Below are 9,205 nucleotides of genomic sequence, written 5' to 3' on the forward strand. Positions count from 1 at the left end.
CTTCCTTCCTTCCTTCCTTCCTTCCTTCCTTCCTTCCTTCCTTCCTTCCTTCCTTCCTTCTTTGAGCTGGAGATGCTAAAGCAAAGGGGCAGAGCAGGGAGAGAAAGGGACCCGCGGCTTTCTTCCGGCTGCTTGATCCAACGACTTGACCCCCCCCCCCCCGCCCCGCCACGGCTCCCAGCCCAGCAGCCCCTTGGGACTGGCTTGGTGTGCGGAGCAGAGAGACACTTCGGGATCGCGCCCATCCTCGTGGGGTTTTATTATTGTTATTACGGGTCAGGCTGTGCCCAGCCACTGAAACTTGGGAAAGGAGCCAGTGTGGCGTTGGGCGAAGGTATTTTTTCTTCAGGAGCGCTGGGGGGTGGTGGTGGGGGGGGGGATAAAATCACTCGCACACCATGAACGGTGGTGCCGGTTCTCTGCGCGGTTCTGTTGGCAGTCATGCTTGGAAGCCAAGTCCCACGCCCTGCAGTGATGGTTGGAGCCCTCACGCTGTTCCACCCATCATGCTGGGGGGGGGGGGCTTGTGGGGCAAGATGCTCCTGCCAAGGGGGGTCTTTCTCCAGAGCATCCGCTTCAGCCGAGCAGGAATGCTCCCTTTGCTTCCTTGCCAGGGTCCGCACCTCCTCAGTCTCCCTCGTTCTGCAAATGTGGAGACCTCAGTCTCCAGAGAGAGGCCTGCCTCCGTGGGCTTGGAAGAAGGGTGATGTCATTCGGTGGCAGTGAGATCAGGTTGTTTATCTCCGCCGGGGCAGGTTGTGTTGTCCTTCGAGTATCCGTTGGAGAGAAAATGGGAACCTTTTAGCTGTCTGTGTGTCCTGCGTTTTTCATGGGATGTATAAGGTGTTTGTGTATGACATGCCTGTCTGTGTAGAGAGAAAGCATGTGTGTGAGTGACGCAGAGAGAGAGAGTTGTTTAAAATACAGGTTTGTCATTTAGGAGTTTTAGGATGGACTGGAGTTTTAATGAGAAGGATGTTTCTCTTGCGATAACCATCAGCACTAATCTAGGGAGTGGACCGAGCTGTTCTTGGCCTCTCAGCCTCATGAATCATTCCTGCTTGGAGATACAGGAATCAGATTCCTTAGCACCGCTTAGACTTTGTACAAGTGTCCAGCGGAGGGAGAATAGCATAGCGGAAAGGACTTGAAATAAATAAAAAGGGTTTCATTAGTCAGTCTTAAAAGACTGACTAATCCAGGCCTTGCCTTGGCCTGCTTGGATTGTAATTTCCCTATTCCCTAGCCAAGATGGGAACTGTAGTCCAACCTCTCAGGTGATCATAGTAGTAAGGAATGCTGGACTAAAAAGAGACAAAGGATGAATAAATGTTGGAGGATTCCCCCCCCCCTTGCAATAAGTGCTTGCATCAGTCTAGCTAGGGAGCAAAGTTTTGGATCGCTGGGTTTTGAATAGTTCCTGATGTGAGATAAGGGCAGAGCTAAAATGCTGGGGTTGCCTGCAGCAACAATTATATTTCCTTCTCAAATGCTTTCTGCCCCATCTGTTCGGTTGTCTAGCCCCCCCCCACCTCCTTACAGCAGCACAGGTGGGGAATGGGTGGCCCGCCGCATGATGAGGGACTACAACTTCCATCAGCACAGGTGGGGTACTCAGTGGGAAGCATTGCAGTCCACCTGGAGGGACTTCTCCAGACAGGCTCTGTGGGCTTGTATCTCACTCCCTTTCATTCATGTGCTGAGAGATTTCTACCTGTTGAGAAAAATAACCATACCCATCATCCAGCAATACTAGAGTTTATGGCATGCTTGATTGGTGTGGCCAATAGCGAGGAGCAATGGTGTTGTCGACCAAACGTTGTCCGTCCCTGGTGGTGCTAATTCGGAATGTATCCCGAATTGGGATAAGGCAGTTTTGCCAGTTCTTATTCAAAGTCGGGCATCTCAAGGTGAAGATGGTGGGAAAGGATCAGGGGTCAGGTGAGTGTAAAGCAGTACAGTGCCTGTTTTGCAGGCAGAAGGTCACTGCAGGTAGGTTGAAATTTTCTATTTAAATAAAAACGTACTACAAACTGCAGGTAGGGCTGACAAAATGAGCCCCTGCCTGAAACCCTGATGAGCTGCTGCCAGCCGGTGCCTGGCAGTGCCTCAGACCTTGCACAGCTGCTGCCTGCCCAAGTGGATAATTTTGGGCGGCATGGATAGTCTCACCTGGGATCAGACTGCTTTGTAGCTTCATAAGGACCTCTTGGTTTATTATTTATTTATTTATTTATTTATTAAAACATTTCTATGCTGCCCCTTGCTGAAGCCTCGGGGCGGCTCACAGCATAAAATACAATAAAATGCAAAAATAACAATATAAAATTAACAATATAAAATAACTAACAATATAAAAGAAGTCACCCTGGCCAGATAAATCTGGTTGGAGGATGTATACTCTGGACAGGTGGAGCCCCGAAGCTAATCTAGTCAAAAAGGATCAGAATGTGTAGGATATGGAAAGCTTTTCTCTATTTGGAGAGCTGCTGCCAGTCAGTGCAGGTAATGCTGAACTAAATCAGAAAAAAACAAGAGACAACCTTGCCTAAAACTGTAGAGACCTGTTGCCAGTCAGGGCAGGCCGGGAGTATTGAGCCTCAGCCCATGGGCCAAATTTGACCTTCCAGGAGCTACCCAAAGGGCATGCCCCTTTCTCCTGACCACCGCTGGTTGTTTGGTGGATTTCTGGCTTTCACACATGCCCCACTTACAGCCAAGTTACCAAAGAGCTAAAAACAACCACCCCCTTGTATTTTGGGGGCTTGCCCCTGTTGTCTTTGGTCTGCTCCTTTTGCTTCCACATCAGATGCGTCTTGACCACTGCCACGAAGCGTGGTCCTCCACCCTGAATCAGAGCTGTGTGGACAGTAATGAGCCTGATAGGACAGTGTGGGAATCGGGATGCCAGCTCTGCTGGACCTCTTGGTCTCTTCCAGTCGGATGCTCTCAGAACAGTCATTCTCAAATGGCGTTGCAGGAGAAGTAAACCAGAGGTTACTGGGCCCCAGCAGATGCTTGATGTTCCGATGGTGTCCGACGAATGGTCGAGCTAATCCAGTGCTTCCTGCAGTAGCCAGCCAGACCCCTATGGCAGCAATAATTCTCTCCCGCTGTTGTTTCCCAGCAATGGGATACATTTATCTGGATATTTTTGAAGCACTGGGATGCGGAAAGCCTTTGGGGATGGGAAAAATTTGGAGCAGGGGAAAGTTCATTGCTGCCTTGCCCAGCTTCTTCTCTGCTCCGAATTTCCCCCTCTCCTATGTTTGTGTGTCTGAATATGCTTTAAATAGAGCTCTTTTATCTTGGTATTGGCAAGTAACGTCTCTTTGGTCCCTGCCCTCCAAGATCTGTGTCTCACTGTACGGAGACTCTTGCAGCATCAAATCAGGGGTTGGTTCTGTTTATGCAGTTGCTGACCAGCAGCCTGTGGAAAGCCCCAGGTAGGTCCTGACAGTAAAAGTACGCTCTTGCCCATGTTCCCCAGCAACTGATGTACATTGGCATGCAGTTTCTGATACTGGAGGTAGCATTTTGCCATCGGGACTGGTCGCCATGGATAGCCTCCTTGATAAAGCATGTAGTCCCATCTCTGGTGACCATTGCTACATCTTCCAATAGAAAATTCTATGATTTAACTATGTACAGTGCCTTTTCCTCGGAATTTATACTCAATCTCTGTAAGTCATGGGAGGAGACTAATGTTATGGAACAGGGACCAAAATGTTTCCCTTCCCACTTTCTCCACGTCATACACCATCTTGTATATCTCTACCATGTTTCCCTGTACTCAGTTTTTTCTAAACCGTATGTACCCACCCGGCTCCTAAGTACTACAGTCATCTAATAACATTTTGAATGCAGAGAATTCTCGGTGAAGGTGCCACCATTTGAAACATCTCCTCATCCAGTTTAGGAGGCAGAAAATGTGTGTTTGTGAATTGGGATAGGCTGAGCGTCTGTGGGTGGTCCAAAGTCATCCAGTGAGGAGACTAGAATCCGGGTCTTCTGAGTCCAAGTCTGACACTCAAGCCACTGTTTTTTCAATCAGACTCAAATTATCATCAATTATAGCTGTAAAAGAACTCCTGAGGCTGCTTTCATTATCTTCCAAAAGATATCCTTTTGTCTCCAGTAGTGACCACTTTTAGCCCAACGGTGTAAAGATTCCTTTCTTTGTGTCTGTAATTTGGCCCTCCCGTTTGTTTTTGGTAATTCAAGATCTTATGCATTCATGCTCTAATATTATTTTCCCATCATGAAGCCGATTGATGTTGCTGATGTTAAGTTGCACCTTTAAAAAAAGTTTATAGAGGCTGGTGCATGGAAGGGCTGTATTGCCCATAGAATACTGAACTGGAGGAAACTACAGTTAGGAGTTCAGCTTGGTGATTTTTATGTTTAATCGATGTTAGGTGAATAGGCTCTGTTGTCTCGCGTGCCTCCAGGGAAGGGAAAATAAGAAGCGCATTGCGAAGTTCTGCTTACATGTGTGTAACAGGAGAACCGGGCCCTTCTTAAGCCGGGTGCACACAATGGCGCCGTGCTAGCATTTTGCCAAGAAACACAACGCCTTTGCACCGAGCACTGCTTCAGCAGCCACACTGGAGATGGAAGGAGCCTCTGCATCTGCATCCAGGCATCTGTTGCTAGGCAACGCCGGGCATCTGCACTCTTTCCACAGCACTCTTCGAGGGAGTGACGCTAGCTGTGCACAATAGCAATAAATGTGCGGCTGTCTATGTAGGCGCTCATTTTGCTGTCCTCCAGAGGTGCCTGCCTGCAGCTCCCATCAGCGCCAACCAGCCAGAAACATCTGGAGGGATCCTTGGTTAGGGGAAGGCTGATGGATCCTGGGACTGGACAGGATGGCCTCACAGATGTACAGGCAGCGCACAGCTTACGTGTCTGTCCATCCATGGGAAAATGGGGGGGTGAGCCTGGATGGAATCTGAGCGCAAGCCCTGAACACTTCCTGTAGCTTTCGAACACCCGCAGCTAAACGTTTTCTTTTTTTTTGAAGAAGAAGAGGTGGAGGGTTGTGCTCCTCCTGCCACTGGAACACGAGCAGCTAACCCATAACTGTTGGACTGTTCACCTTGTTCACATCTGCACCGAATGCAGCTCTCTGGGGTTCCCAGCCGGTCTCTTCCCCAGCCCTACTGGAGGTGCCGGAGACTGAAGGCGGGTCCTTCCACAATCAGAGCTGGCATTCCCGCCTTCCCTTCCCACAGCTGTGACTTGAGCATGGAGACAGGATGCTAAGGCGCTTCAGCCCCGTTGCAGCCACTGTGGTCCAAGGCATCTCCTGTGTGCCAGGCTAGAAAAGGCTGTAACAGAGTCTGTAAGGGAAGTTAGTAGACAGGTTTGTGAAGGGGGTGCTGTTGATGGACTGGAGAGGAGGGGGTGCAGGGCAGGAAGGCAGGGACGTCTCTGCGCGAGGCGTGGCGGATGTTGGAACATAGGTTCTGGATGACCCTGCTTCGAAGTGTCGTGGTGGGTGCCCGGCTTATTCAAAAAGGGTGTGGTTTGCAAAGGAAGCATGGAGGATATTCATCAGGATGAGTGAGAGTGGCAACAAAATGTTGGAATTTCTCCTTAATGGGAAAGAATTCCAAGCAACCCATTGGCCATTATTCCCCCCCCCCCCATCCCGAACTTACTCCATTCTAAAGCCCAGTTCTTCTTTCTGGACTGATGCTTCCTGTCCCCAAGAGTTAACATAAGTAGAGTATGTTCACTCATAGTTGGGGTGTGTCACGGATGCCTTGCATCCTCACAACATCCCTGTGAGGTAGGCCTGGCTGAATGTCTGTGTCTGGTGCAAAGGCACCCAGTGAGCTTCATGGATGAGCAGGGACTAGAATCCAGCTCTCCCAGGGCACAGCCCAACGTCCAGCCACTATCTGGCTCGGGATGCTGAGCTTGGTCATGTCCACCCTGACCCAGGTGCTGATGTCAGGCCTGTTTCTGCCAGCACCCAGCACCTCTCTGGGCCACTGAGGGCCCACTCCGGTGTGGAAGGGCCCTGGACTTCGGCCCTGAGGTCCAACCTGAGCTGCACCGCTGGGGCTACCGATCTGAAGACCCTATACGCCAAAGGTGCTCCAGTCCAGATTCTCCTGTCCAGTTTGAAGAGGGAGGCTGCTTGACTGCACAACAGAAGCTTCACCCAGATGTAACATGTGCCTGCTGAGGCGTGAGGCCATTCCATGGGTGGAACACGAATAATATTGCCCTTGAATTGGGCTTCTCCTAGGATGCATCGACAGGTGTGCAGAGAAGGGCATGGCATTGTGCAAATGGACACTTTTTCTGCAGCCGCACCTGGCTTACCTGCAGCATGTTGGTAGCCACAAATAGAAAAGCAAAGGCTGTGGCCAGCTTGCATTTAAAAACTGTCAGGAGGTGTCATCTGCTTTGACAAACTGTCTAGGCAAGTCTTTGTTTTCTTACTGTTAAGCTGCAAACGTTTGCTGTCTGTGCAGTAAAGCCAGTTTTCCTAATTAGTTTTGGATGCTGCCTGGCTCTTGCACATCCCATTTTTCTGTGCTTCACGAATAGGTGAGAGCTTGGATCTGTATTTGGAGTTCCTGCTGCCCTCTTTCAAGATTCACTCCTGTTTGAGGGAATCACAGAATCTTTTGCACCCACCACAGCTTATCCTAAGACTGGCCCAATGGGAAAAGAACTGGAGAATCAGTCCTTGAATTGTCTACACTGTAGTCATACAAGTGGAATCATGATTGTGACCTTGTTTTTTCTTTTTTGTTATTTGATATCTTGCCATGGCCTGTGGCCAAAACATGTTAAGTGCTGTGGCAGACTAAAGAGGCAAGCTTTTAAGCAGCTAGGCCTCATTGAGAGCCATTGTGGGGTAACGATTGCTGTGTTGGACCAGGACTGGAGAAACCCAGGTTCAGATCTCCATTCAGTCACCCTGGACCTATCTACCTTGCAAAGTTGTTGTAAGAATAGAACGTGGAGGTGGAAAAAGCTAAGACATCGCCTTGACTGCCCAGCTATGGTGGAGGAATGGTGGATGAGGAGAAGGGAAAGGACTTTCTGCTTGCACCGAAATAGTGGAGCTTTTGGCCCTGGAAGTTTTGGATGGCATCCTCTCTTTAAAATCTTAATGGCACCAGCGTTCTGTTTAGGCAGGCATCAGTTTCACTGAAGGCTTATGTAATTATTGGATGCCTCTGTGCTTTTATATTTTTTTCTCCGGTTTGGTTTTGTGTCCTTTTTCAAGACTGTGGAGCGAGAGAATTAGTGCCTTCCATCTGAGCCAGCTAATGAAAGAGTGCTCTTCCTGGTTCTGGTCCAGAAGAATGAGATAGGGGGAAGTGGGACCAGTAAGGTTTAGCTCAGCCTTTCCAATGGGTTGATGGGCAGATGTGTTCAGCTGTGAAAGGGAGGTGCTGTTTCCTTTGCAGAAAGACTGGAAATAGATGGCACGCTCATTTCCATTGGGGAAACAACACTCTCTCTCTCTCTCTCTCCAGTGGCACTCACTCTTTCTGGTGCAAGGATAGCTGTGATTGTTTGCTCAGATAACTGTCGGTAAAAAGCAGCAAGAAAACACGTTTTTTCTTCATCCTGCATCTCTGTAACTGGTGAGTGAGAAGTGCCTGGTCAATTTCACCTCTCCTGGGAATTGGGATCGAATTCACAGGCAAAGGTGTCAGTTTCATTGATGCTTTTTGTAGCCTTGTGCTTTGCTGGGGTGAAGAAGTGTTGCCAAAAAGGGTAAACGAAAGTGCACGTCATGATTTTGTATGTATCCTCTTGTTTTGTTTTTGTCTGACATGCACTGGCTAGTACTTAGCTGCAACCCTCGTCTGCTTTTGCTACTGCTCTTTGGGGATTTTAAAAGAAATGGTCCTTGTTTGGGAGAAGAGCAATATCTGTGCACAGTTGTAGCTATCCAAAAACCCGGGCTGGAAATGCAGAACAGGTAGAATAATAAAGACCCTAATCTCCTGGCTGATATCTCTGTTTGGGGATTGCTGGTGTGTGACTGCAGTCTGAGCCTTACCTGTGTTCTGCTGGGTGTATTTTCTAACCCTTTTTTGCCTTCCTAGGAAGCTGTTGTATCTTTGTACACCTTCCACAACAGAGTCCAATAGTTGCTAAGATGCTTCTAGCAGATGTAGAGGTAGGGAAATACAGAGTCTGTAGCACTAGGCCTGCTAAAAGGCAATTGGCAATACCGCCACCTCCTGTGCTGTTTGGACTTGATAACTGCTCTGGCAAAGAGCTGGCGCTGAAAGGTAGCAAAGTTGGCATCAGGCAGGCCTTGCTGGGGAGCTCATTCTATCATTTGGGGGCTACCACAAAGAAGGCCCGCTTCCGTGTTGCCACTAGCGAAGCCTCCCTTGGAGGTGGCCATCAGAGGAACGCCACCTATGTTGAGTGTAGTGACCGGGCATGTTGCGGAAACCCCGACCTGAAACTTTCGAGCTTCACTGCCAGCGACGCTTGGCCAGATGTGCTGATGGTTCCCCTTCTCGGTTCCTAAACATTGACGCACTGCTAATATACCCTCCCCACTCCAAATCCATCCGAAGCTGAAAAGGGTTGTCTGTTCTCTCTTCAGCAGAGGCGTGTTGAAGCCGAAGGTGCTCTTGACACCTACGTGCTACAGTGATCTCTGCGTACCCAGAAGGGAGCTGCAGGCTTACGTTGGCCTGGCTTGGAGACTTCTGTATCGGACAGCTGGAAGCTCGTCCAAACACCACGTCTCAGGCCTGTGTTTTATTTCTGGCCCAGTTGCATCTGCTTCTAGTCCAGGGGGCCACCGCTGCTGCCGATGCTTCTTCTGCTTTTTGATTCTCCCTGGAAAATATCGCTTCTTCTGCTTTTTGATTCTCCCTGGAAAATATCCGGTTGCAATTCCTTGGGGCCTGTCTGTGACACAGCCAGTCTGCCTGTCTCTCCATTGCTTTCCAAAACAGACGGCACTTAGTCAGATTCGGTCGGGAGAAGGTCAGCAAGGTTCAAACCTCGGCTGGCTTTCCTTCTGTGTTGCACATCTGTCCAAATAGCTTCTGTGACAGGAGGAGGCCTTGCCGCGGAGCAGATGGCCTGGGGAAGGGTCTCTCCCCCCCCCCCCCCCCCCCCCCCACCTCCCCCCCCCCAAGCTCTCGCTCCTGTGTTTTTTTATTGGGGGGTAAAAGGGGGGAGGGGGACACAAAAAAAG

The 9,205-nt window shown here is 49.6% G+C and overlaps 1 protein-coding gene across 4 annotated transcripts in view; it reads left to right on the forward strand.

Moving 5' to 3' along the window:
* The window catches only part of SEPTIN5 (septin 5), a 60,635-nt gene that overhangs the window by 2,720 nt on the left and 48,710 nt on the right, over window positions 1–9,205 (forward strand). The gene's annotated exons all lie outside the window — the stretch shown is intronic.

This window comes from Varanus komodoensis, unplaced genomic scaffold (genome assembly GCF_004798865.1).
Source record: "Varanus komodoensis strain SLA01 unplaced genomic scaffold, ASM479886v1 scaffold38, whole genome shotgun sequence".
Classification (NCBI taxonomy): Eukaryota; Metazoa; Chordata; class Lepidosauria; order Squamata; family Varanidae; genus Varanus; species Varanus komodoensis.